Source organism: Anomaloglossus baeobatrachus, chromosome 2 (assembly GCF_048569485.1).
Source record: "Anomaloglossus baeobatrachus isolate aAnoBae1 chromosome 2, aAnoBae1.hap1, whole genome shotgun sequence".
Classification (NCBI taxonomy): domain Eukaryota; kingdom Metazoa; phylum Chordata; class Amphibia; order Anura; family Aromobatidae; genus Anomaloglossus; species Anomaloglossus baeobatrachus.
Window position 1 is genome coordinate 231,829,418 of NC_134354.1, and position 8,847 is coordinate 231,838,264.

Sequence of the window (8,847 nt, forward strand, 5' to 3'; positions counted from 1 at the left end):
AAAAACACGCACATGTGTTACGTTACGTTTTTCGGGTCCGTGTTCCGTTTTTATGTCCGTTTTGTTATGGTACGTGTGGCATCCGTGTGAATGGAGTATGCTAGCCGTGTGTGCGTGTGGAATGTCCGTGTGTGCGTGAGATACGTAAGTGACATGTCCGTATGTTGCCCATGTGAAATGTTCCGTGTGTGATGCACAATGTCGTTGATACATACCCGCTGACAGCAGACAGAGTCACGCAATGAGATTGAACTCGTGTAAACTTCACCCGACTTTATTGTCATACCGCGGCTCTGTCTATGTGGCGTTCTGATTAGCGGTCACCCGTGAAGGACTCACCAGTGACTGCTAATCCCCTGAGTGACTGAAGTGAGCAGCGCGATTAGCGCTGCTGTCACTCAGGTTACCCGCGGCCAGCTGGATCCTCCACCCGAGACCGCAACTCACCTGTGACTTCATCGCTGTCACTCGGGCGACTTGCTGTCACAGTTGGAGGATCCAGCGGTGGCCGCAGGTAACCTGAGTGACATCATCGCTGATCGCGCGACTCTCTTCAGTTGCTGCGTGGAACTGACAGGAGCGGGGGTGTTCTACTGCAGCTCCTGTAACCTTCATGTAGCAGAGCTGAGAGCGTCGTGGGACCTCCGTGGATTACACCGGACATGGATGGGTTTTTGGGGCTTAAAAGTGGTGAACGAGGGTATTTGTTAGTGTTTATTATTGCAAATAAAGGATTTTTATGTGTTTATTAACTTAAAATTACAGGTTAATCATTGGGGGTGTCTCATAGACGCCTGCAATGATTAATCTATGACTTAGCGGCAGCTATGGGCTGCTGCCATTAACTCCTTATTACCCCGATTGCCAACGCACCAGGGCAAATCGGGAAGAGCCGGGTAGAGTCCCAGAACTGTCGCATCTAATGGATGTGGCAATTCTGGGCGGCTGCTGGCTGATATTGTTAGGCTGGGGGGCTCCCCATAACGTGGGGCTCCCCATGCTGAGAATACCAGCCTTCAGCCGTATGGCTTTATCTTGGCTGGTATAAAAATTGTGGGGGACCGTACGCCGGCTTTTTTAATTATTTAATTATTTATTTTACTGCACAGTATAGACCCGCCCACCAGCTGCTGTGATTAGTTGCAGTGAGACAGCTGTCACTCAGCGTGGGGGCGTGTCTCACTGCAACCAATCATAGGCGCTGGTGGGCGGGGAAAGCAGGGAATACTAGATTGATTAATGAGCGGCCGGCTTTTTCAAAATAGTAAAAGCCGCCGGAGTTTTTTTAACAGCTGTGCAGCGCCGTGCCGGTGATCGGGGAACGGTGAGTATGACAGAGGGGGGAGACTGACCGACAGACTGAGAGAGGGACAGACAAGACAGAGACCGACAGACAGAGCAAGAGAGACCGACCGACGGACTGAGGGAGATTGACTGACATACACAGAAAAAAAAATGACCGACATCGCTAGAAAAGAGCACAAAACGTATGCGGAGCATACGGAGATGCATCCGTGTCACGTACGTGTGCTCACGGACCCATAGACTCATGGGTGCGTGTGTGCGTGTTCCGTGCAGAAAACGGACATGCATCTGTGCTATACGGATACACATACATATCACGCACACGGACACACGGACCTAATGAAAAAACGCACGTGTAACTCCAAACATTGAAAAATATTGGAGTACGTGTGTCCGTGTCTCCGGTACATACGGAAACGGACCAAACACGCACGTGTTTCACGGACGTGTGAAGGGGGCCTCATAGTGACTGGTTCAGTTTGTGGTTTCATTTCCCTGGTTTTGGGGATTTACACGGAAACCTTGTAGTAAGTGCTCAGTGGAAAGCGCAGGATAAATGTGAACTCAGGCTTATTTTGAGTTTTAGGAGGTAAAATCAAATAAACAGCAATAGAGGAATAGTTCTTTTTTTTATTGTTGCACTGTTCACCGTATGGTATAAGCATTAACACAACTTTATTCTTCGAGTCAGTCTGATTACAGCAATACCAGAATTTTATCTCTTTTTTATGTTTTGCTGCTATCAAACAGTAAAAATTATTTTATTTAATAGTTTTTTTTTGTCACCGTATTCTGAGAGCTGTAACTTTTTTGGGGGGAGTCAAACATAGTTATATAGGGCTTATTTTTTGTGCGACGAGTTCAAGATTTTTTTAATACCATCTTGGGGTGTCCAACATTTTTTGATCGCTTTTTCAGATTTTTCAGACGTAGAATAAAAAAATAGCAGTAATTCAGTAATTGTTTTTTTTTTTGCGCCCAGCTCACCGTGCAGTAAAAGAGATAATACAAATGTATTATTCGGGTCAGTACAGTTGCAGTGATATCATATTTCCATTGGTTGTTTTTTTATTGGCTACTTTTACACATTAAAAACAATATTTTATTTAAATTAATTTGTTTTTGTACTATATTCTGAAAGCTGTAGCTTTTTTTATATTTTTCTCTGAATGAGCTATGCTGTATTAGGGCTTGTTTTTTATATGATAGTTAAGCATTTTAATTTTTATCATTTATTTTTACATTTAATTTTTTGATCAATTTCTATTACATTTTTTTGTGTTAGTATGATGAAAAAGCGTATCTGGTGGGTGTTTTTGTTATTATTAGTTTTTACGTTGTTGGCCTTATGAAATAACATGACAGTTTTATAACTTGGGTCATTTCGGATGTGGCGATACCAGTTATGTGTATTTTTTTTTTTTTTACACAAAACCTGCATTTTAAGTGGGGAAGCAAGTTTTTTACTTTTTAACATATTTTATTTAATTTTTTTTTACTTTTTCACTTAGTCCCACTGTGAGACATAAATAATTTTCTCTTAGTTCACTGGCCTCATGTGTTGCAGTCTTATTGTATTGCAGTACTATTGTACTGCAGTACATGAGACCTGTCAGTGTCTCACTGACAGAGCCTGTTAGACCCTGCTCGTAATAGGATCTAACAGGCCACCATACTCTGCTTTCATCAGATAATTTTAGGGTAGCATGGCAACAATTGACACTACAATAGTGAAAAATAATCCACAATAATCCTCCATTTCTTTGAGGGGATTCCTTTTCACAGAGTTGTGACTGAGGATGCAGTGCTTGTCGTGGTTGCATCACTATGTGTTTGTGTGAGAATCAGCAACATAACCTCCTCATCTTCCTCCTTTTCCTCCACCTCCTCTGCTGAGCTACTCAGCAGAATGCATCTGCGTGCACACCAAGTGGGTCTCCAACCTCATCGTCATCCTCTCTATCGTCCCACTAATCACCCTGACAGTCACCCTCCTCTTCCTGTCCTAAGGCTACCGTCTCACTAAACGACGTACCAGCGATTCCGACCATGATACGACCTGGTCAGGATCGCTGGTGCGTCGCTACATGGTCGCTGGTGAGCTGTCAATCAGGCAGATCTCATCAGTGACCAGCGACCAGCCACCAGCCACTCGTAACAATGCTGCGCTTGGTAACCAGGGTAAATATCGGGTAACTAAGCAAAGCGCTTTGCTTGGTTACCCGCTCTTTACCCTGGTTACAAGCGTGCACCGCTTAGCGTTGGCTCCCCACACACGTAGCCAGGGTACACATCGGGTTACTAAGCAAAGCGCGTTGCTTAGTTACCCAATATTTACCCTTGCTACGTGTGCAGGGAGCCAGCACTAAACGGTTTATGCTGGTAACCAGGGTAAATATCGGGTAACCAAGCAAAGCGCTTTGCTTAGTTACCCGATATTTACTCTGGTTACCAGCGTACGCTGCTTACACAGAGTCGGTGCTCGTTGGTCTCCCGCCGTCAAACACGCCGATGTGTGCTGCACAGCGGAAGACTAACGAGCAAAAAATGAACCAGAACAGAGTGTAACAATCAGCGATTTCACAGCAGGGGCCAGGTCGCTGTTTAGTGTCACACACAGCGAGATCGCTGATGAGGTCACTGGTACGTCACAAAACCTGTGAGTCAGCAGCGATCTCGCTATGTGAGAAGTACTCCTTACACCACAGTGCGCATTCGCCTCAGGTAACTGAGTCTCAACATGATCACCTCCACCCACAAAGCTTAATATTTGCTGACAAGGGTCTGGATTCTGCTCGGACCCTACTTCATCCAACCCGGATCCAACTGACAAACATTTTTGGCATTGGTGCAGATGCTTTCCTCCTCTTGAGTCTGGGAATCTTTGGAGCAGACCTCTGATGCCCATTGAATAGAATGTGTGAAAGCTCTACAGACTCTCCCATCTGTGGTTCCCCACAGTTAGTTGGGCAGTTGGAGAGTTGTGATGTGGGGGAAAACAAGGGTAATTGGGCTGCCTTCTCTGAGGACTATACTGTGTTTGGAGTTGAGGTGGAGGAAGAGCAAGAGAGGCCACTTGATGCAGCACCTGCCTTCCACTGTAGCACATGCTCTTTCTGACCCTCATCTACAAGTCATACAGCTGTCCGGCTGCCAAAGACAGCGTGGAATAGCCCATCCAGTAAAATAAGTTGTCAGTTGTCTTTGGCTAGGACAAGCTGGTGTTTGTTCAGTAGAGTTTTCAGAAACTTTAGCACCTACCCCACATATACCTCAAACACCATGCTTATTCCCCCTTCCACCATGACCTCGGGATTTCCCACTCATATTTGCTATACCCTTTCCCGCTTTTAAGCAGCTGTCTCACAACCCTAGTCCCACACCTGTCAGTCACCTACCACTAAATTAGCAATCACTATTTAGCTGATTAAATGACAATTTTGACCTTGAGCACAGATGTGGCTCTATTTAGATGCAGAAATAGCAGTGTGAAGCTGCAATACAGATATCGCCCTATTTAGATTCAGAAATAGCAATTTGGAGCTGAGACACAGATGTGGCCCTATTTAGATTCAGAAATAGCAATTTGGAGCTGGAATACAGATGTGGCCCTGTTTAGATGCAGAAATAGCAATTTGGAGCTGGTACAGAGATTATTATTTATTATTATTTATTATTATAGCGCCATCAATTCCATGGCGCTTTACATGTGAAAGGGGTGTACATAATAGGGACAAGTACAATAATCAGAAACAATACAAGATACAGACAGGTACAGGAGGATAGAGGTCGCTGCCCGCGAGGGCTCACAGTCTTCAAGGGATAGCTGAGGATACGGTAGGTTAGGGTAGAGTTGATTGTGCGGCGCTGTATCAGACTGAGGGTTACGGCAGGTTGTAGGCTTGTCGGAAGAGGTGGGTCTTCAGGTTCCTTTTGAAGCTTGTCAAGGTAGGCGAGAGTCTGATGTGTTGGGGCAGAGCATTCCAGAGTATGGGGGAGGTACGGGAGAAATATTGGATGTGATGGTGGGAAGAGGAGATGAGAGGGGAGTAGAGAAGGAGATCTTGTGAGGATCGAAGGTTACGTGCAGGTAAGTACCGGGAGACTAGGTCAGAGATGTAGGGAGGAGACAGGTTGTGGATGGCTTTGTATGTCATGGTTAGTGTTTTGAACTGGAGTCGTTGGCAATGGGAAGCCAGTGAAGGGATTGGCAGAGAGGATAGGTCGGGGAGTAGTGGGGGGACAGGTGGATGAGCCGGGCAGCATAGTTTAGAATAGATTGTAGGGATGTGAGACTGTTAGAAGGGAGGCCACAGAGCAGGAGGTTGCAGAGATGTGGCCCTAGTTAGGGGCAGAAATAGCAATTTGGAGCTGGAGCACAGATGTGGCCATATATAGATGCAGAAATAACAATTTGGAGCTGGAATACAGATGTGGCCCTATTTAGATGCAGAAATAGCAAGTTTTAGCTGGAGTACACAATTAGCTATCCCTATATGTTGAAATGCCAATTTGTGGCACACAACGTTCTCTACACTTCCCTCTTCTACAGTATCGTCCTCCGTCCTAACTATCACCTACCCCCAGCTAAGCTAACTAGTAGCAGGAAAGTGTTCGGATTTCCAAGCCCAAGCCGAAGTGGCCAATGCTTGAATCAAATTTGAGATTGGCGAACCTTTAACAAACAAGGTGGCTCATCTCTACCCGGCCCCTGCCTGTTTTTGAGTTGACTCAGTTCAGCACCATACAAAGGTATGAGGAAATGGACTGAGTGCTGTCGCGTTCCTTCCCTTGGAGACACTAGTTGCCTTATTGTACTGTTATGTTATATAAGGTAAATTGTGTTCTGTGTATTTTGTAAATATTGTTTTATGTAAAGTCTGATGTATTCTTTGTCATTACGATAGTAACGTGATATATTGTAATGTGTTCCTATGTAAGGTGTAACGAACAAAGTTTTTTCTCCGGCGATGTATCACGGACTTGAGGATTATTTCAAAATTGCGCTTTTATTAAATTACAATCATTCCATCGGTCAACAGTAAAAAAAACACTCCACGCATGGGACTTTTTAGGTCATTACTAAGACCATTGCGGCGGTTGCAACGCGTAGCACGTGTCCCCCTCCCTGCAAGGAGTGGGTTTTTTACTGTTGACCGATGGAATGATTGTAATTTAATAAAAGTACAAATTTTGAAATAATCCTCAAGTCCATGGTGCATCGCTGGAGAAAAAACTTTGTTCGTTTTTCCTATTGCCACGTGCCGCACAGTGTGTATCTCCAAGCTGAAGCAGGCAGCATACAAGGGTGAGCTGAATCAAACTGTGTATTTTTCGCTATGTAAGGTGTAGTAATGTAACCTGTTGTAGTGTTTTCATGTATGATGTTGTACGCTGTCCTGTTATGGTGTTGAGTAAGCAGGGTCACAGACAATTAATGAAGAACTAGTGTTGACTTTCTCGGGGGGAGTCTCCCCAAATATCTAAGGGCGCAAGGCACTACTGGCTACCCACTTATCCCCTTTCTCTTCGAGGAACAGAGGCGTGGATAGAAAAGTACATATATATATGTGGCGCCCTGGACAAGCCAGGGGCCACAGAGAACAACAACCACCACACCCCACACTCCCAGCAGGCACACCGAAGTCAGACACAAAACCCTTGTTGCCTTCCTCCAGGGGCTGATGTTCACACCAGGGGGTGGGCCAGGTGGTTGGCCCCGCCCACCGAGGAGTTCACTGTCCTGGAGGCGGAAAAACCGGGCAGATTAGTTTTGGAGAGGAGTGAAGACAGTTGGAGAAGTGAAAGTGGAAGGAGTAAAGTAGTAAAAGAGGAGCCTGAAGTTGGTCTGGGTGTGTGGCCCGGACAGATCAGCAAGGTTGGCAGACGGTGGTGACCGTCTGCAGGAGTGGCCTATCGGAGTCTACCGTGAGGACCGTGGACGGGCGGTGGCCCGGCGGTACCGGATCGGTACGCAAAGAGAAGTCAGCACCATCTGGCAGGGGCTTACGGACCCCGGCAAGGCTAGGAGTCGCCGTGAATTTGCCAAATTCGTTAGTGAAGGGAACCTCCTGGGTTTCCCAACAGCCAAGTCCCGACAGAAGGCAACAGTCCAACCAAATGAGGGAGACACTGCCACTGCCAAGGCAACCGTTTCTCAGGGCCAGCGCCTGCGGGCAAAAGGGGCTCCTCCGGGCCATATCCAAGCCGGGGAGCGGGTTACTGGTGGGAACCCATTGGAACCGTACAAGCTACTTAGGTGCAGGGAAAGGCAGTCACCACCAACCTGCCGGGAGAAAACAACACCGCAGCCGTCTGTGGGACCCGTCCATCCAGCCGTGTGTTTTACCGAGAACTGTGTCTTCATCATTGGCTGAGTGAGTACCACCGTGCCGTGCGGCACAGCGCTGCCCCCGCGACCCTGCACCTCACCAGGCCCTGTAACCCGCCTGCCATCCATCCCTACCCCATCACCGGGCCCCGGGACAACCAACCCCATACCCACGGAGGGGAGAAATAACAACAAAGCTGCTCCCTGTCACCGCTCCCGGGATCCCCGTCCAGAGCAGCGGTGGTGTCACCAATATCACCACAACCGTGGGTGGCGTCACGGACAATAATCAAAACCCCCACAATCAAAATCCCCTTTTCACTCACGGGCGAGGAGCGCCGCTCGAGTCCCCGGGATCCGGCCCACCGCTCGAGCCACCACTGAGCAGCAGCGGCAGCCGCAGCAGCAGCGGCCGGACCCGAGCAGTGGGAGAGCGCAGTGTCCCCTCCTCCGCCCGCGACAACTTGGCGTCACGAACAGGATCTTACCGCTCTGCCATTTGGTAGAGGTGCGCCTTGTTACCGCCGGAGGTGTCCGGCCGAAAATTTGCAGAAGCCGCCATTTTGGGCGCGAAGAGTTCCCGCTCGAGCGTCTCCTCGAGTAGTGGAGGCGCGAAGGCCTAAATCCCGCCCCAATAGAGGAGGGGCCAGAAAGAGGCTAAGGGGGACGGAAACAAGATGTCTGCGCCCGACGAAGCCGCTGGAGGAGCGGCGGACGCAGCCGAGGGAGCACCCGTAAATGGAAATGGGCCTGCCCAGGTCCTGGCCGCGTTGGTGGGGGGCGCCGCGGCCCCAGCTCTCGCTCAGGTGATGCCGTTCTCTTTGCCCTATGTGCCCGGAGCTGCCTGGCTACCGCAGTACGATGAGAAACCTGATGCCTTGCAGGTTTTCTGGAAAAAACTTAGTCCGCTGCTAGAACTGTACCCCCTGACTGATAAGCAATGTGCAGCACTAGTGCTGGGGCAGCTAACTGGAGCGGCTGAGCAAGAGGCGGAGACCTGGGCCGAGGGGGACCGGTCGTCTGTAGCCACCATATTTGAAAAGCTGCAGACTGCATTTGAGACCCGTACCGAGGCAGAGTTGCGGATGCAGTTCTATCAATGCCGACAACGGCCAGCAGATAGCATTCGGGACTATGCTCTGCGCCTGCAAACCGCACTCCGCACCCTGAAGCGGGTGGACACCATCAGTAGTGTGGACAGTAACAAGATG